Genomic DNA, 21,256 nt, shown 5'->3' with positions numbered 1-21,256 from the left:
GAACTCTCTCCAGTTGATCACACTTGCAAATGAAAAATGAATTAGTTTTCTCCAAGGGGGGTCTCACTGGTTATACGAACTACAATGAAAGCCAAGTTGCATGGCCAGCAGTAGATGGCCAACAGAAAATGAACTCAGTGGCATCTTTGAGGGCCCTTTGTCTCATAAGGTTTTGATGGGGCTTTTTTGTTTTAACATTACAAGGTTATTTGCATATGGCTTGGGTTTTTAGGGGAATTCCTGCATGAATAAGCATACATATCTCTGCCTCTATGTGTGTATATCTAGTGGGTTTTTGTTGTTGTTGTTGTTGTTGTTGTTGTTTGGCTCTTATGTTTGTTTTTGTTGTTTGTTTGTTTGTTTTGCCCTATTCCATTTTGATTGTGTTTTGTTTTACATTATTTTATCTTATTATTATTCTTTAGATATCTGTCTGTTTTCTAATGAGAAACAGAAGGGATGCATATTTGATGGGAGAGAAGATTGGGAGAATCTCATAGGATTAGAGGAACCATGATCAGAATATATTGTTTGAGAAACATACATTTTCTTTTTTTCCCATATGGTATTTTGGCATATTTAATATTGGACTGTTATTATAGTTTGTTATATGTTGTATAACATATTGTAATATATTGTCATTTCATACATCTGTCAAAATAATATAATACAAAATTGAAATAAAACCATAATTACATTGGCATTGTAGTATATATTCCATAGAGGAGTGACTTTAAATGTGTGAATACTGTTTTCAAATTACTAGCAAATGTTAAAATATATGAATATTACGGAAAGCAGAGTTGACTTTGAAATCTGAAATATGACAAGGACAAGCCCATTTGAGATATGCACATTTACCACTTTAGGGTTTCTTGATAGAGTAATCGGCATTATTTTTTTAATTTGGAAACAATTATTTTGTATTTAATCACTTTACAGCCTAATCCCAGACCCTTCCCTCTTCTCTCAGCCTCACCCTCACGCACCCATCCTCCATCCCCACTCTCCTCTTTCTCAAAGAAGGAAAGACCCCCAAAAGGTCTCAGCCTACCCTGGCACCTCAAGTCACAGCAGGGATAAGTGCATCCTCTCCCACTGGGGCCTGACAAGGCAGCCCAGCTAGGTGAAAGGGGTTCAGTGGCAGGTAACAGAGTCAGAGACAGCCCCTACTCCCATTGTTAGGGGACCAACATGTTAACCACATGGCACATCTGCTAGATATGTGTAGGGGTCTAGGTCCAGTCTATGCATGCTCTTTGGTTGGTGGTTCAGTCTCTGTGAGGTTCCATGGGCCTAGGTTAGTTTACTCTGTGGGTCATCTTGTGGTATCTGTCTGGCTCCCTTTACCTTCCTCCCATTCTTCCACAGAATTCCTCAAGCTTGACCTATTGCTTGGATGTGGGTCTCTGCATGTGTTTCCATCTACTGCTGGATGAAGCCTCTGAAAAGATACTTATGCTAGGCTCCTGTCTGCAAGCATAGCCAAGCATCAATAATGGTGAAAGGTGTTGGCTCTCTTCCATGGGTTGAATCCCAAGTTGGGCCAGGTTTGCCATCCTTTCTTTCCATCTCTGTTCCATCTTTACCGCCACACTTCTTATAGGCAAAACAAATTTGGGGTTGAAGGTTTTGGGTGGTGTCCCCCTCCCTCTACTGGAAGTCCTACATGGCTACAAGAGGTGACAACTTCAGGTTTCTTAACCCCGGATGCTAGGAGTCTCAAGAAGAATCAAGCCCATAGACTCCTGGGAGCCTCTCCTGTCCCAGAGATGCTCCTCTCAGTCTCTGCTCTATCTGTTCTCTCTTTATCCCTGCACATCTTGTAGACAGGGTAAATTTCCAGTCAAAGTTTTTGTGGGTGGGTTAGTGGTCCCTTCCCTCCACTAGGAGTCTTGTCTAGTTGGAGGGTATCCTCTTCAGTCTCAGCTAGGGTCCCCATCATATCCTCCCAGAAGCCTACCCTAATGTAGGTCTCCAGATTGTCACAGAGTTGGCCCTACCCACGGTTTCTCTTTCCTCTGCAGGCCTTCTGTCCTCCTGCCCCGACTCTCCCCAGGTACAATTGCTCTGTAGTGCAGCTTGAAATCAGGGATGGTGACGCCTCCAGAAATTCTTTAACTTTACAGGATTGTTTTACCTACCTTCAGATTTTTTTTTTTTTTCTATATGAAGTTGAGAATTGTTTTTTCAAGGTCTGTAAAGAATTGCATTGGAATTTTTATGGGAGTTGCATTGAATCTGCAGATGGCTTTTGGTAAAATGACCATTTTTACTGTGTTAATCCCACTGATCCATGAGAATGGGAAATTTTTCCATCTTCTCATATCTTCTTCAATTTCTTTCTTCAAAGTTTTAAAGTTTTTGTAAAACAAGCCTTTCACTTTCTTTGTTAGAGTTACATCAAGATATTTTCATATTGTTCATGGCTATTGTGAAAGGTGTCGTTCCCTTAATTTCTTTCTTAACCAATTTATCGTTTGTATAAAGGAGGGCTAATGATTTTTTTAGTTCATTTTTTTTATCCAGCCACTCTGCTGAAGGTGTTTATCAGCTGTAGAAGTTTCCTGATGGAAGTTTTGGAGTAACTTATGTATATAATCATATCATCTGCGAATAGAGATACTTTCCCTTCTTCCTTCCCAATGTTGTGCTCCCTCAGTCACCTGTAGCTGTCTTACTGTTCTAGCTAGATCTTCAGTTACTATTGTCGGACAGCTATGGAGGGAGTGGGCAGTCTTATCTTGTCCCTGATATTAGTGGAATTGCTTTAAGTTTCTCCCTACATATTTTAATATTGGCTATTTTCTTGCTGTATAGCGCCTTTAATGTGTTTACGTATGTGCCTTGTATCCCAGCTCTCCCACAATTAGAATAATTATTAATAATTACTATTGATTCATGGGATTACCGATACATATTTAAGTGAAATTAAGTATTCTAATAATATTAACTAATCCTGATTATTATTTCAGCAGCAGTTATTTCTTAACCTACTATTATATGAATAAAGGACACAGAGACTTATTAGAACTTTAATAAGACTTAGAACGTTAGAGCTGGGTAGATGTCAACCCCCTAAGCTACTTTAACATCTCCCAGCCACACAACCCATGTCACTTGACATAATCATTCCTATCTGGGCCTCTTCCCGTCCAGAAGTCCTATCAACACTTGCACATGTTCCAGTTGGGCTGCTTCTCTCCATCATGTCAACCCTCAGAGCAAGCGCCTCTCCACCAGGTGCTAGTTCACACGAACCCATGGCAACATGCTGCTTTCCTCCTCCTTTTTATCTCCCTCCCATGGTCCTCTCCCAAGCCCTCGAACCTTAGCTCCGCCTACCTCTCTTCAGCCCAGTCCAGGCTGTAGGAAACTTTATCAGCCCATGGGGAATAATTTGGGAGGCAAGATTCACACAACATGTGGATAAATGGATTGAGCTAGAAATGATCATAATGAGTGAGTTAACCCAGAAGCAGAAAGAATCAAATGGTATATACTCACTTATATCTGCATACTAAGCCCAAGGGCATGTCCCACAAAAGCCTTCACTTACCAGGAAACTGGGACAGAGGGAAGGCATCCTATGGGACTCTAAATGAGAGACGCATGGGAGACAGCAAAATAAAAGGATCCAGAGGGTCCTAGAAATCTACAAGTAGAACAATATGATAGGCAGATTTGGGCCCAGGGGTCCCGCTCAAACTAAGGCACCAGCCAAGGACAATACAGGAGGTAAACTTTAAACCCCTTCCCAGATCTAGCCAATGGTCAGAATATTCTCCACAGTTGAGTGGAGAGTGTGATATGACTTTCTCACATACTCTGGTGCCTCACATTTGACCATGTCCCCTGGAGGGGGAGACCTGGTGGCACTCAGAGGAAGGACAGCAAGTAGCCAAGAAGAGACTTGATACCCTATGAGAATATACAGGGGGACGTAATCCCCCTCAGGAACAGTCATAGGGGTGGGCAATAATGGGAAAATGGGGGGGGGTAGGAATGGGAGGATACAAGGAATGGGATAAACATTGAGATATAACAAGAATAAATTAATAAAAAAAAAACAAAAAAAGATTCACACAACACTATTTTGTATGAGTGAGCATTTGTTCACAGAACAGTAACTGTCTCAGGGTGGGGCAGAGCAAGTAATAAACATTTGGGTACGTAGTAGCTCCAGATTAACCCAAATACTCCAGGACTTTTAACGTGAAGAGGTGTTGGATTTTGTTAAAGGCTTTATTGACATATAATGATATGATTATGGTTTTTTTCTTTCAGTTTGTTTATATAGTGGATTACATTAATGGATTTTCGTATGTTGAGCCATCACTCCATCACTGGGTTGAAGCTTACCTGATCATGGTGGATGATATCTTTGATGTGTTCTTAGATTCAGTTTACAGGTATTTTATTATTTTTGCACCAATGTTCATAAGGGAAATTGATCTTAAATTCTCTTTGTATGGTTTAAGAATCAGGGTGACTGTGGTCTCATAGAATGAGTTTGGGAATGTTCCTTCTGTTTTCTATTTTGTGGGAGAGTTTGAGGAGTATTGGTGTTATGTCTTCTTTGAAAGTCTGATAGGCTTCTGAGCAAAAACCATCTGGCCTTGGGCTTTTTTGGATGGAAAACTTTTAATGGATGCTTCTATTTCCATAGGGATTGTAGGACCATTTAACTTGTTTACCTGATTTTGATTTAACTTTGGTAAGTGGTATCTATCTAGAAATTCTCCATTTTGTTTAGATTTACCAATTTTGTAGAGTATAGGTTTTTGAGATACAACCTAATATGATTCTTTGGATTTCATCAGTGTCTTTATGTCCCCTTTTTTCATTTCTTTTTTTTTTTTTTTTTTTTTTTTTTTTTTTTTTTTTTTTTTTTTTTTTTTTTTTTTTTTTTTGGATACTGTCTCTCTGCCTTTTATTTATTTTAGCTACAGGTTTGTCTATCTTGTTGATATTCTTCAAAGAACCAGCTCTTAGTTTTATGGGGTTTTTATTGTTCTCTTTGTTTATATTTTATTAATTCATATTATATTTTATTCATTTCAGACCTGAGTTTCATTATTTCTTGCCATCTATTCTTCTTGAGAGTATTTGCTTCTTTTTTGTTCTAGAGCTTTCAGGTGTGCTATTAAATCACTATTCTGAGATCTCTCTAATTTCTTTATAAAGGCACTTAGTGCTATGGGCCTTCCTCTTAGCACTGCTTTCATTGTGTCCTGTATGTTTAAGTATGATGTGCCCTCATTTTCATTGAATTCTAGAAAGTCTTTAATTTCTTTTGTTATTTCTTCCTTGACCCAATGATTGTTGAGCATAGAGTTTTTCAGTTTCCAGGTGTTTTGTAGGCTTTCTGTTGTTTCTGTTGTTGTTGAAGTCCAGCTTTAATAAATGATGGTCTGATAAAATACAAGGTGTTATTTCAATTTTTTGTATCTGTAGATGTTTGCTTTGTGACAGACTATATGGTCAATTTTGGAGAAGGTTCTGCTATATTGTTTTGTGTTTGCGTGAAATGTTCTGTAGATGTCTGTCAGGTCCATTTGATTCATAATGCCAGTTAGATTCATTATTTCTCTGTTTAGTTTCTATCTCGATGATCTGTCCAGTGGTGTGAATAGGGTGTTGAAGGCTCACAATGTGTGGGGTTCAATGTGTGCTTCAATCTTTAGTAATGTTTCTTTTATGAATGTGGGTACCCTTGGGTCATAGATGTTCAGAATTAAGCTGTCATCTTGCTGGATTCTTCCTTTGATAAGTCTCAAGTGTCTTTCCCCATCTCTTTTGGTTACTTTTTGTTGAAAGTCTATTTTATTAGATATTAGAGTGACTACTCCAACTTGCTTTTGGGACCATTTGCTTGAAAAACTTTTTCCAGCCCCTTACTTATCTTTCTTTTGTTGCTGTAGTGTGTTTCTTGTATGCAGTGGAACAATGGATCCTGTTTTCTCATTCCTTCTGTGACCCTTTGTCTTTTTATTGAAAAATTGAGCCCACCGATATTGAGAGATATTAATGGCCAATGATTGTTAGTTCCTGTTAATTTGATGTTGATGGTGTTTAATGCATGTGTTTGTATGTGCTTTTCTTCTTTTGTATTTTCTGGTGTGGAATTTTTTTGTTTCCTGTGTTTTCTTGGGTGTACGTAACATCCATGAGATGCACTTTTCCTTCTAGTATTTTTTATAGGGCTGGCTTTGGGGATAGATATTGTTTAAACTTGGTTCTGTTTTGGGATATCTGATTTTCTCCACTTATGATGTTTGAGAATTTTTCTGGGTGTAGGAGTCTAGATTGACATCTGTGGTCTCTTAGTGTCTGCATGACATCTATCCAGGTTTTCTGGGTTTCATAGTCTCTGTTGATGAGTCAAATGTAATTCTGGTAGGTCTGCCTTTGTATGTTACTTGGTCTTTTTCCCTTGCAGCTTTGGAAGTCTTTCTTTTTTCTGTAGATTTAGTGTTTTGATTATTATATGGCAGGAGGATTTTCTTTTCTGGTCCAATCTAAATGGTATTCTGTAAACTTCTTGTATGTTTATAGTAATTTCTTTCTTTAGGTTGGGGAAGTTTTCTTCTAGGATTTTGTTGAAAATATTTTCTGGTCCTTGAAGCCAGAACTCTTCACCTTCTTCTATTCCTATTATTCTCAGTTTAGATCTTTTCATATTATCCCATATTTCATCAATTTTTTGTGTCAGGAATTTTTTAGATTTAAAACTTTTTGACTGATGTGTCAGTTTCTTCTATCATAGCTTCACCTGAGATTCTCTCTTCTATCGCTTTTATCCTGTTAGTAATGTTTATATCTATTGTTCCTTTCTCTTCCCTAAGTTTTCCTTCTCTTGGATCCCCCTTGGTTGTATTTACTTTATTGTTTCTACTTCCATTTTCAGGACTTGATCAGTTTTATTCCTCTCCTTTACCTGTTTAATTGTATTTTCCTGTATTTCTTTGAGGGGTCCTCATTAAAGGCCTCTACCTATTTGGTTGTATTTTTCTGTATTTCTTTAAGGGATTTACTAATTTCTTGTTTAGAGGCCTCTATCATCTTTTAAGATTGGATTTAAGTACATTTTGTTGTGCTTCAGTTATGTTATGATATCCATGGCTGTAGTAGGATATCTGTGCCCTCACAGTCTATATTGCCTTGGCTTTTGTTGATTGTGTTCTTATGCTGTCTTTTAGCCATCTGGTTGTCCCTGCATGTTCTTGGTGAAGCAGGTATCAGGAATATTTAACTAACCTGGATGTTCCTGGTGGGCAGTCTTGGGCTGGAGGCTCCTGGTGCAGCAGGCTTGAATGTTCATGGTTATTCCTGGAATATCAAGCTTGGTGAATGTGTGTAGAGCAGTGCCCCAGCAATGGAAGTCTGAATATTCCTGGATGTCCCCTGGAGTATCAGGCTTGGTGACTCGGGATACAGTGGTGGTCCACATGATGGTCAAGAGTGAACACACAGCTCAAGGTAGCTGAGCTTTTGCCTGGGGACCCTGTATGGCAGAGGATTTGGGAGGAAAGGGTCTAGCCTGGATGTTCTTGGAGTATTGGAGTTGGTGAATGTGGGCAGAGGCCTGATAGTGGAGGTCAAGGGGTAGCGTGCAGCACAGAGCAGCTGAACTTGTCCTGGCCAGAGCTCCCTGTTGGGCAGGAGGCTTAGAGGGGGGAGGGCCTAACTTGGATGTTCCTAAAGTATCAGGCTTGGTGAGCACACGGGACACGGGCATGGGGGTGCAAATTGGTGGCCTGACAATGCAGGTCTGGGGACAACATAAAGCTCAGAGTAGCTGCTTGGTGTCCCATGGGACCAGTGGAGCAAGGGATTTAGAGCAGGGAGGATCTAACATGGATGGAGAAATATTCATTTTCAATAAAAGAAAAAAATAGATAAACTCAAGAATCAAACATCTACCTGAAGCAACATATTAGGAAAAAAAACTGTTTTCTAGAAATTACCTAAAGTTCTCATCTTAAAAGGACCTGGAGGGGACAAGAGCTTCACATGGAGACCGACAGAGCCAACAAATCTTGGCCCAGGGAGGCCCGCAGAGACTAATGCACCAACCAACGACCATGCATGGAGATTACCTAGACACCCTGCTCAGATGTAATAAATCGGCATCTCAGTCTCCATGTGGGTCCCCTAATATGGGAAGTAGGGGCTGTCTCTGACCTAGACTCTTGCCCACTCATTGATCACTTCCCCCTGGCCGGGCGGCCACGCCAGCCCACAGAGGAAGAGGTTGCAGGCAGTTCTGATGAGATTTGATAGGCTAGGGTCAGATGGTAGATGAGGAGGGCTGGCCCTTTATGAGGACTAGGGAAGCAGGGGCAGGGGGAAGAGGGAGGGGTGGGGCCAAAAGGAAACAAAGGAGGGGGCTACAACTGGGATGTAAAGTGAATATGTTTTTTAAAAAATTAATTAAGAAAGAAAAAGCAAGCATTTCCTCCACACCAGTTTATCATTCAAAGTGGCTCATCAAGGTTAACCTTAATTGGGAAGAGTATAAAGCAACAGAGCAACAAATCCCCAGCATAGCTAGCAGAGCTTGGCACAAAGCACACCCCCACAGCAAGTGGCTGTTGGCTTACATATACCTTGATAAAAATGTGTGCAACTGGGTGAGTGACAGGCTAGAGACACTGCAGTCTGCCATGAGGCTGTATGACCTTAATAAAAGTCTTCATGTCTCTGTAAGCAAGTAGCATAGTATGTGATATGTGGTATGTAGGAAGTCTGTAAACCCCTCCCCCGGACCACAGCTAAAGATAAATTTCAATAAATTTTACTAAACCTTAGCCTTACCAAGATACAGTTTTCCTAAAATTTGGAGGAAAAAGGATATTTCTAAACTCTTTTCCCAAAATGTTATAGGTTGTAGGCTCCACAAAAGAAAGCAGAATAGAATAGAATAGAATAGAATAGAATAGAATAGAATAAAACACCTCAGCTTTGGGGATGTAGGATACTTACAACATCCATGCCCTCTTTTCAGCAATCAAGTCTCTCAGCACCTCTGCCTCTGAACAGACAACACTGGTCCCCTGCCTTATATATGGCCAATATTCATTCTCTTTTGCCTAGCCAAGAGAACACTGTTTACTTTTCCTTGCCATGTCTTTGAAGCTTAGAGGAGTCCAAGTTACTTTCTGTCAACCCTATACCCAAGCAGATTCTTTTTCATCCCCCCAGGCCTTGTGACTTCTCACAATCAGTCTCTCCACAGTGTGTCAAATCTACTCCTGCCCCATCCAGGGCTCTCTCAGTCCTTCTCCAGCATAGTTGCCATGCTATTCAACTAGAATCAGAAAGGTAGTAATGAAAAATATTGACGTCTTTTGCCCAAGCCCAGCTCTACAAACACTCTATGGTTAAGTCATAATATTTGTTTTATGTAATTTGTAGATTTTTCACTACTGGACTAAGATAATTCCTAGAAACCAACTATAATTTACTGTTCTTTCTCCACTTTTATTACTGCATAATTAAAACCTACTGTTGACTAACACTGTGAGGAAACATTGCTGTTATGCAGTGTGCATCTTAATTGGTCACACAAGCAGCATCTCTTATCTCAGCATGGCTGCTCCTCTGCAGTGATGTGTGCACATAATTCTCAGTAGTACATTAAGTAGCTACAAGCAGTAGCCTTTCAAAGGACTTACACTCTGATTCTTCAGTTATGGAACCTACAGATGCTTCAGGGTGGAGGACCATGACATAAGGATGTGAGGGCTTAAGGAAGTTGAATGTGAGTGAGAACAAAGTGTATAAAGGGTGTTTAGACAGCATCAACAGTCTTTCTCCTTTGAGTATATTCCTTGCAACCACAGAAGCTAATGAATCTATTGTGAAGCTGAGGATGCAAGCTCTTCCTTTTCTTGCAGGAAAAGGCGCCTCAGTGTATGGTTCCATCCCTTTCTATGGCAACTGCTCAACAACTGCTCTACACAAGAGAAGTGCATAGACAAGTAATACATGGTCACTGACCTCAGGAAGCTCACATTCCAGGAGGAGAATAAATGTTTATATAAATAAATGCACTGCCCCTGCCGATTTTAATGGCAATGAGCAGGTTTCTGATAGGATGTTATGGTGGTTTGAATGAGAATGTCCCCCATAGACTCGAATATTTGAAGACTTGATCCTGGGTGGGTGGTGCTCTTTGGTGAGGTTGTAAAGCCTTTGGTAGAAGGGAAGTGTATCACTGGGGGTGGGTGTTTACAGTCTGGCCCCATTTCTTGTTTGCTCTGCTCCTTGCTTACAATTGACAATATGTGCTCTCAGCTTCTTATTTCTGCTTCTATGTTTGCTATTCTGTGCTTGTCTCCCTGCCAAGGGGTACTCTCATCCCTCTGGAACCATTAACACATATAAACTCTGTCTTCTGTAAGTCACTTCTGGCCATGGTGTTGTATCACAGCCACAGAAAATTAACTAATACCGAGGGAATGGGTATGGATCTTAGAACCAGAGAGGTGATGATTCAAGCCTCACTTTTGCAGTGTGCCCAGATCCATCTCTTTTAGAAAAGCAATCCCATTGAAGAACTCCAACTTCTTTCTCTAAAAATAAGAAACAAAACACTCACCTGCAGGAAGGTAAAAGGATCAATGACCGCAGATAGAGATGGCTATTGAAAGGACCTAGATTGTTCCGCGGCCCTATCTATTTGAATCCTCACTTTGGGAAGGTAAAGTGGAGAGTTGAGTGAGTAGATTATAAATGACATGTCAAGTGCCTGGCAGAGTGAAGTCTGTTAAAGGCATTTGATAAATAGTAGTTATCAATGTTGACAGTACCATGAAAATACCAGCTTCTCCTTCTCCCTGCTACTTAAATAATATCCAGTTTTACTCCTCTCTGAGTATCATCAGTTTCCCAAAGAATTTATTCCTACAATTTGAAGCTGGTCTATTTCAGCGCCTCCTTGAACACGTACAGCTCCACACTCTGGGGCAGACAGCGAGCAGTACCTGTGCCCGCATCTCCACATCCTCCCTCTAGATTCTAGACCAGCACTTTCCCATACTTAGAGCCAGCCCCTGCCACCTGTCACTTATGTCCCTTACTGTGGATATTCTACCCCTGCCTGAGTCTTCTTATGCCAACCAGGGCTGCTTTCTCCAGTTCATCTAAGGAGCCGCACAACCCCCATTCAGGGCAGTAGAATTGCTCTCTCTGCTTTCCTATTTGTCCCTCTGCAACCCATTCTGCAAACTGTAACCAGGCTGAGTTTTACACATAGATTTGTGGTGACACTCACTAAACCTTCAGAGTGGCTCTCTTCCCATGGCCTTTGGGAAAAGTCCAATCCTGAGCATCACCTTGGAGACTTTTTGTGTCCCACCCTTCACTCCCCTCTCCAGACTCTCTTTAGACCTATCAGTCTGGGGCTGCATGAGTCCTAAGCTCTTTTTTCCCTTCACCAGCCCCCTCTCCCTCTGCCTGTAAGTGTTCCTCTGGCTCACGGCAATATGAGACAGTGCTCCATAGGATTGTGTCAGTATATGAACAAGAATGTGAGACACTTGACTTGGGGGATTCATGGTGTCTTGGTGTATCAATGCATGTTCCTTCTGCTTCCATGTCCAGTTAAAAGAATAGTTCTTAAAGGTGAAATGGTCCTGATCCTATATAGAGAAAGTATTAACAGACCTACTTTGGGATAAACCTAGTAGCCAGACAAACAGAAGCTTCATTCTGAAGAAGTGTAATAGGGAAGGACAGAAAGGATACATGTATACCAAGGGAGGTTACTGAGACATCCAGCAGAATCGGAGATTTTATGGAAAAGAGGAGTGATAGTACAGATGAGCAAATGTTAGATTTAAAAGAAATAGAGCTACCAACATTTGATAGTGAGACAAGTCAAGAGAAGTGAGGTGTCAGGCAAAGGTCTTGGGAATCTGTCTTACAAAACTGAATGGGTGGTGGATACAGCCACTGAGGTGGAGCATCATGAGAAAGGACGTGCTGGGGTAGTACAAAAACAAAGCAGAAAAAAAAGGAAGATGTGCTTTCCTGTACGAACCAAGCAAAGTGAGAGGATCTGGGTGTTTTCCCCTTGATGAATCCACTTGACCTGCACACTGTGACAGGGAGGAGGATCCTTCATCCAAAATCATGTGTAGATCTAAAAGACAGTGGTGTGAGAAGGACGTAGGCTTGGTTAGAGTTACTCCTAGATATTTTCTATTACTTGTGGCTATAGTGAAGAGTGCAGTTCCTGTAATTTCTTCCTCTGCATGATTGTCATTTGTATATGGAAGACTACTGACTTTTTTAAGTGATTTTTTTTATCCAGTCATTTTGCTGAAGGTGGTTATCAGCTGTAGGGAATTTTGGGTGTCACGTATATACACTATCATATCATCTGCGAGTAGGGATAAATTTACTTCCTCCTTTCCCATTTGGATCCCCTTGATCTCCTTTTGTTGTCTTATTGCTTTGGCTAGAACTTCAAGAACTATATTGAAGAGATATGGAGAAAGTGGGCAGCCTTGCCTGGTCCCCAATTTTAGAGGAATTTCCTTGAGTATCTCCCCATTTAATTTGATTTTGGCTATTGGCTTGCTGTATATGGCCTTTATTATGTTTATATAGGTGCCTTGTTGACCAATGGAATTAAATCGAGGACCCAGAAATAAATCAACACACATATGGTCACTTGATTTTTGACAAAGAAATCAAATCAAACAAATGGTGCTGATCTAACTGGATGTCTAAATGTAGAAAAATGCAACTAGACCCCTATTTGTCACCATGCACAAAACTCAAGTCCAAGTGGATTAAAGACCTCAACATAAAACCAGAGACATTAAATCTGTTAGAAGAAAAAGTGGGAAAGAGCCTGGAACACATTAGCACAGGAGACAACTTCCTGAACACAACACCAACAGCCCAGGCCTTAAGGTCAACAACTAATAAATGGGACCTCATAAGGCTGAGAAACTTCTGTAAGACAAGAGACACTGTCAGAGAACAAAGAGACAGCCTACAGAATGGGAAAAGATCTTCACTAACCCTTCATCTGACAAAGGTCTAATATCCAAAATATATAAAGAACTCAAGAAATTAAACACCAACAAACCCAATAATCCAATTAAGAAAGGGGCTCAGAATTAAACAGAATTCTCAACAGAGGAATATCAAATAGCTGAGAAACACTTAAAGAAATGCTCAATATCCTTAGTCATCAGAGAAATATAAATCAAAACGACTCTGAGATTCCATCTTACACCCATCAGAATGGCCAAGATAAAAACTCAAGTGACAGTACATGCTGCCGAGGATGTGGAGAAAGGGGAACACTCCTTCACTGCTGGTGGGAGTGCAAACTTGTGCAACCACTTTGGAAATCAATCTGGTGTTTTTTCAGAAAACTGGGAATAGGACTTCCTCAAGACCCAGCTATTCCACTCCTTGGAATATACCCAGAAAATGCTCCACCATACAAGGACATGTGCTCAACCATGTTCATAGCAGCCTTACTCGTAATAGCCAGAAACTGGAAACAGCCTGAATGTCCCTCAGCCGAAGAATGGATAAAGAAACTGGTACATTTACACTATGGAATACCACTCAGCTATTAAAAACAAGGAAATCCTGAAATTTGTGGACAAATGGATTGAACTAGAAATGATCATCCTGAATGAGTTAACCCAGACCCAGAAAGACTCACATGGCATATACTCACTTATAATTAGACACCAGCCCCAAAAGACATGTCCCATGAAAGTCTTCACTTACCAGAAGATTGGCATAGATGCAGGGACTTCCTATTGAGACTCTATGTGAAAGAAGTGTTCAAGAATGGGGAAATAGAAGGATCCAGAGGGTCCTAGAAACCTACAAGAAGAACATCATGATGGGCAGATCTGGACCCAGGAGTGTCTGCTCAAACTACTGCACCAACCAAAGACAATATGTGCAGTAAACATTGAACCCCTATTCAGATCTAGCCAATGGACAGGACACTCTCTACAGTTATGTAAAGAGCAGGGATTGCCTCTGACATGAACTCTGATGCCCCATATTTGACCACTTCCTCGTGGTGAGGAGGCCTGGTGGTACTCAGATAAAGGATAAGCAGGCTACCAGGATGAGACCTGATAGGCTGTTACCATATGGTGGGGGAGGAGGTCCCCTTCTGTCACAGACCTATGGGATGGCAATACAGTGAAAGAGGGAGGGAGGAAGAAACAGGAGGATACAAGTAAGGGAACAACAATCGAGATATAATCTGAATAAATTAATTAAATAAAAAAGAGAAAAATAAAAAAAGAAAGCCTGCTGCTGCTGCCATGGGAACTGTCCATGATTGTGACAACCTTTCTTGCTTCAGCCTACTGCCTTCACAATGGATTCTTTGACACATTGTAAACTTTATTACCCTTCAAGGCAGAAAATTGGCCCTGCCTCTACCTGAGAAAGCTCCAGCAGCGCAGCACCCCTCCCCAGACCTCTGTAACTGCCATCTCCATCCCCTCAGTAAGACTCATTCCAGATTATGCTAATTTGGGATGAGAAGTCTGGACAAATACTCACCAATCCCTGAGTGTCCCCCACCTAGGCTGGAAATCCCACCAATGCACACTCTGGAAATCCCTGCCCAAGAAAGCTGCACTCCCTAAGAAACACTATATATAAAGGCGGTGTCTATGAAGTTCTCTTTCTCCTCCGGGGAACAGAGGCAGCCACTAGTGGATTCATCCCTCCAATAAATCTCTTTTGAGAGATTTACTGCCTGCTGTGACTCTCTCTCTCTCTCTCTCTCTCTCTCTCTCTCTCCCTCTCTCTTTTCTCTCTCTCTCTCTGTCTCTCTCTCTGTCTCTCTCTCTCTCTGTGTCTCTGTCTCTGTCTCTCTCTATGTCTCTCTCTGTCTATGTCTCTCTCTGTCTATGTTTCTCTCTGTCTCTGTCTATGTCTCTCTCTGTCTCTGTCTTTCTGTCTCTCTGTCTCTCTATCTATCTATGTCTCTGTCTCTGTCTCTGTCTCTGTCTCTCTCTCTCTCTCTCTCTCTCTGTCTGTCTGTCTCTCTCTCTCTCTCTCTCTCTCTCTGTCTCTCTCTCTCTCTCTCTCTCGGAAGAGAAAGGAGGAGAAATGATGAAGGAGCAGAGCTAAAGCTCCTTAGCTCTTCAGGGCTTAAGGGTAACCCTTCCCTGGGAGCTGCATCATCTCTGAGAGGAGACTTCCTCTCAGAGCTGTGAGATTCCTAGGCTCCTGCGCCTCAGGGTACCCTTGGGACACTCTCCTACCTGAGGGCTGGGATAATCTTCCCAGATGGCAGAGTTGTGGACACCCTTCCACCTGAGTACCAGAAGGCAGGCCACACCACGCACACAATGCAAACAGTAACAATATCAGTGAATTGTCATAGGAACAGTCAATGGATTTGAACATTCTCCCTGCTACTTTCACGTACCTTAACCATCACCCTCAAGGACAGGGGTTTTAACCCAAGGCTTCATGAGGTTAAGGCTGAACTTTTCCCCTAGCCTTTGACCACACAATAGAACAAAGTAATTGACCTCCACCAGAGATCAAAACCACAACCTTGTCCTTATTTGATCGGCCTGTCGCTGAAGTGATTAAGGCAGACAAACCTTCGCCATCACCAGGCTGCCAAACATGTTATTTCCCTTCATACTTGGAGGGTTGTTGATTTATTAAAACCTGCCCAGCTTTTCTAAATATGCCCCCTGGACAGAAGGAAGCAGGTGGCGTTCTTATAAATTATCCAATAGAAATGTTCTTAAGAGATTTTCGGAGAGCTCCAGCGATGGCAGGTACCAGGTCCTGGAATCTGCCTTGGAGGGAAAAAAAAGGGGGGGGGGGCCCTCCTTGGCGCTGTTGCTCCAGACTTGGTTGCCTCTCATAACCTAGCTATGTGCTCTCACTGCCACCTGCTGGACGAGGTGCGCACAGGTTTCTGCTTTCGCTCTTCCCTCGCCTTCGTTTTCTGTCTACTCCGGAAAGATTGTGGTATTGGACCACAAGGTCTTCTGGCGGGTCCCTTACCAAAGAAAGGCAGATAGGAAGCCATGCATACTCTGAGAAAGCTGTGTGAGGAACAGAGGTGGGGGAGGGGAGCGGAGGAACAGGGAAGGGACTGGGGAGGGGCGGGGCAGTCCAGTGAGAGGCTGCCTGGAAGCATCTCCCACAGCCCTGATTCCTGCAGTCTATATTCCTGATCCTCAAGGCTTTGAAACCACCATCTGGGAAATAGAAGCCTCCGGAAATCCCTTTTAATGCGGCCAGGTGCATGCCTTGTGATTCTTCCCTTATAAGCGCAGCTTGTGCCTCTCAGGGCAGGCAGGTTTTCTGCTTGAGAACATAATGCCTTTATTTCACAGGACCACAAGCAGCAGGCTCTCTTCTTAAAAGAATGTCATGGAAATAAGTTTTCCATGCTAGAGCACTTTAAAAATTAAAGGCTTAACTGGACCTGCTGAGCGACAGCCAATCCTCAGATACCCATCAGCCATCATACCTTGTAGGCCACCGATTCTCAACCTCTGGGTCGCGACCCTCAGAAAACACAGATAATTGCAGTAGCACATTTACAGCCATGAAGCAGCAATGAAAATAATTTTATGGTTGGTCACCACAACATGATAAACTGTATTAAAGGGTCACACCATTAAGAAGATTGAGAAGCACTATTTTCATTTTGTTTTGTTGCATTTGCCTCCCTGACTCATTCAATAGACACAGAACACTGAACAGGGAGAGATTCTCAGTACAAACAAGATAAGGACACTAGACCTGGTTCCAGTCTGGAATAGAAAGATGGCTACCAGGCAGTGTTGGCACACATCTTTAATCCCAGCACTTAGGAAGTAGAGGCAGAAGGATCTCTGTGAGTTCTAGGCCAGCCTGGTCTACAGAGTAAGTTCCAGGAAGGGCTACACAATGAAACCCTGTCTCAGAAAAATAGAGGGAGGGAGGGAAGGAAGGAAGGAAGGTAGGCTGGAGAGAAATGTTGGTTTAAAAAAAAAAAACAGAAACCTTTGTACTTTTCTGAGAGCCCATTTGTCGATTGTTGGCCTTAATTCCTGAGCTAATGGAGGTCTAGACAGAAGGTCTTTTCTTACATCTGTATCTTGTTGGGTACTGTATACGGTGTCTCCTGGCAGTTTCAGTGTTTTATGTTGAAGTCTTTGATCCCTTTAGAGCTGTTTTTTGTGCAAGGTGATAAAAATGAGTCTGGTTTTGTTCTTCTACTTGCAGATACCTAGTTTTCCCAGCACTATTTGTTGATGGTGCTGTCCTTTTCCCAACGCATGTTTTTGGCATGTTTATCAAATATCAGTTGGCTGCAGCTATAGACAGCCATGTTTGGGTGTTGTTGTTGCTGCTGCTGCTGCTGCTGCTGCTGCTGCTGCTGCTGTTCCATTGGCCTGTATGTCTGTTGTGCCAATACCATGCTGTTCTTATTAATCCAGCTCTACACGATATCTGGGATGGTAATTCCTCTACACTGTCTTTTTTCTCGGGATCGCTTTGGCTCCAGCATTTTTTGTGGTTTGTTACGAATTTTAGCATGTTTCTTTCTAGTTCTGCACTGGAGATGGAGATTTGGGCTGGGATCGCATCGAATCTGTTCATCGATTTTGATAGAACAGTAGTTTTCACAGTGTTAGTTCTACCAAACTATGAGCATGAGAAGTCTAGACTCTTCCACAATCACTTTCTTCAGAGACAACGTAAAGGTGATACATGGTAACGCGTAAATTGCCTGTAAAGGTCTATGTTCTTTAGGCTTGGTCACTGGCAGTTGGCACTGTTGGAAGATAATGGTGCCATTAGAAAGTAGGGCTTAGTGGAAGGAAGTTGGGTCTTTGGGAAAACATACTAAAGAAGGAATTCTAGAACTCTGTGGTCACTTTTCCTTTCTTGGCTTTTGGTTTGTTTGTTTGTTTGTTTGCCTTTTAAAGATGTAAAGGTTCCTTCCCCCAAAGCATTGATGCCAACTAACCATGCACTAAACCTTCCAAAGGTAAGATTTCCTCACTCTGGTATTTTGTCCTAGCAGCTGAAAACAACTATTTCAGAAAATCTTGAGAAATGATTAGATGTTGTGTAATCCAGTACCATGGGCAATGAAAATATTTCAGTTAAAATTAATATAAATAATTAATTAAAGATCCGAGATTGCCAGCCAGGTTGACAGAACTGAAGGCACCCTGTAATGAACTCATTCCATTGTGAGGTCAGCGCAGCTCCTTGCCTGCCTTTCCCGCTTCTCCCCAGCAATGTAAGCTTGAGTCAAGTACACGCTGCACCATAGCTGTCTCTATAATCTTTTAAATATTATTTTAAACTTCACATTTTCTCAGTGCTAAAGACCATTTTTATAAAATTATTGGTTTTGATGATTGCAGTTCAAAAACATTCTGCATGTTTCTTTATCTTTACTTAAACACTTCAGTGATGGTTGAAATAAACAACACGAAATAAGACACTAAAAGAATCTGGAGCAGAGCCGTGCTGAATGGAAAGAAGAGTAATGTCACTGTTGCATTTTGCTATTTCTGTTGGTTATACTTAAGACTAATTTTGAGCCTACTTGAATAAATGAGGTTTGGCATAAATTTTGTAAAATACTTGAAATAGAAAAAAAAGATGAAAAGAGCCAGAAAGCATTTCTTGATGTCACACATATTAAAAAATGAAATTCAAATGTGTTTTGACATACCTCCAAAAAACAGTCACCCAGGTTATGCATATTCCTGTGATTACACAGACTGTCAGAATGGTGAAGAGATATAAAGCATTCTGAATAATCATTTTGGAGCCTACATTATATAAACAAAACAAGCAGAAGCCTAAAACTCTCTTGTGCCCACATCCTCCTTTATCTTGGCCAGTGACTAACGCAATGTTCTGCACTTACGCTTAGAATTAATACCTTCAGTGTTTACATCCTTCTCTCTCTGCCCCTCATTGCCCTCTGATAGTCAGGAAGTAAATCTTAAAGTAATAGCTTGACAGGAAGATTTGTAAAAAACAAATTAGTGCCATTCTTCCATGAAAGATTTTTCCAGAACTAAAGCATGCAGGAAGGAATAGCTGTGCCTTCGAGAACATCTTCATTCATCCAACCAACATTTGAGCTCCAACAGGGTACCAGGTACTTTTCTGGGAGCAGAAATTATAAAGATAAACATGCCATGATCTCATATATGGAGGGAGACCTTTACCACAATCATAGACTTCAGAAGGCTGTGCTTAATGCAGTTTGAAAAAAAGCATTCAAGAGGATAGCTTTTTATGAAAAACTCCTTTTAAAAGGTCTGTTTTGCTGGACTTTCTGTGAAAATCTGACTACAGTGACACAAGCCCCAGGCCAACTCATCTATATTTTGCTATGCTTGACACAGAATTATCTGTGCTTTCCAGAAATACCCTTCACCTACTCCAGGAATTTAAAAGTATACAAAATGTTGCATAAGCTGTTCATTGAGGGCAGAGTTCGAGTAAAACATTACACTATAGCGAGGTTTTGTAGCAAACAAAGACAGAAAGTGGCTGATAGGCATGGAACACAGCTGCTTATATTCCAGCTTTCTGCCTCCTTTTTTGCCACTTATATTAGCAACCAATACTTTGTTCCTAGCAACAAAATTCTACTGCTTGTATTTTGAAACTGAGAGAAGTAAAAAAAACAAGGCAAGGGCTGTGGACAGATTGTGAAGTGAAGTAAGACCACCACCAAATCAATTTGTTTATTTTCTTGGCCAAATATACAAAAAGATTATAGCAACCGAGAAAAGATGTTTTGGGAGCTAACAAACAAAGGCCTTACCTTTGTTGCTGAACACGGTACACTCCTCCAAGACTGTCCGCTAACCACCCTCCTTCCTGCAAGGAGTAGTCCGGCAAGACTGCCATCTCCAAGTGCCACTGACTGAGTGGCACAGACAAAAGAAATGTATTTCTTACTGTTCTAGAGGCTGTAAGTTCAAAATCAAGATATCAGCAGGTTTGAATTATTATCCAGAGGCCTCTCTCCTTGACCTCTCCCCTTCCTCTGTCACCGCAGGGTCTTTCCTATTTGTGCATAAACACTTTAAAATAACCCCTTTGTCTTCCCAAATCAGGGAATAGCTTCACGTTGTCATTTAACTCTGGTTTTCTTCTTAAACATCTTATTTCCAAATCCAAGTGCAGCAGGGACGATGGTCTCAATATACAAATGACTGGGAACACAATTCTGTCCATAGAATGAAGTTGAGTCCTAAAGCAACAGAGCCTATAACTCCAAAACTGCCCCCCCCCAGGAATGACTGATGGCCCCTCTGAATGGAAGCCCCCACAGGAATGACTGATGGCCCCTCTACATGGAAGCCCCCCCCAGGAATGACTGATGGCCCCTCTACATGGAAACCCCTAAACTCCCTCTCAATTTGCGGCTATCCTCAAATCAATCACTAAACCTATGAGGCTCTATTCCTCTGTTGTTTTGGGGGTCTGCTAGGTTCCAAGGATCTTAAGGATTTGACAACTCTATAGACCCTTGTGAAAGCTAAGGACACAAAATGGCATTCCTTAAGCTATACCCAACTACACCAGAGTCAAGAGGTAATAGAGACAAGCTTGACCATCACACAGCTATTCCAAAGCCATCAGCAATCAAAGCTTGAAAACTACACGGACCGAGCTGTAACTGTCGGATTACAACTCTTACTGACACTCACAAATTCAAACTCACCAATTCCAGTAAACTGCTGCCAGCACCATGTACTCACCTTCAATGCATCCTGCATGACATCACTCCTTTGCCTTTGTTTTCTGGAGAGCATCATGTCTTGTACATCCTGAATAGTAATTCTTCTGTGTTATTCTTGAGTGAATTCTTTTTCAGAGACTCGTTTTTCTGGCACATTGATAGTTGGACATCACAGGAACAGCCTGAGCTTCCCATTAGTTTCCTACATATCCTAGTAATAATACAAGAATATATGTGTTGTATGACACTAGGATTAACCAATTATGGGGGAAAAGAATGGCTATTTTAATTAAGTTCCATTTAGCATACACTGAGTGGTGTGTTTTAAAATATAGTACATGTATGTAGAGCCAAAAATGAGGAAAACTGTGGTCCCTAGGCTTATAAAGTTTATAATAGTTTGTTGGGAACATGGTTATTGTCATCTTCTCTAAAACATTTCCCTGACAACCAGCAAAAGAAAAAACTACAAAATCCAGTCCTCAGTACAAAACAATACCAAAA

This window comes from Acomys russatus, chromosome 1 (genome assembly GCF_903995435.1).
Source record: "Acomys russatus chromosome 1, mAcoRus1.1, whole genome shotgun sequence".
NCBI lineage: Eukaryota > Metazoa > Chordata > Mammalia > Rodentia > Muridae > Acomys > Acomys russatus.
This window is presented reverse-complemented; position numbering follows the sequence as displayed.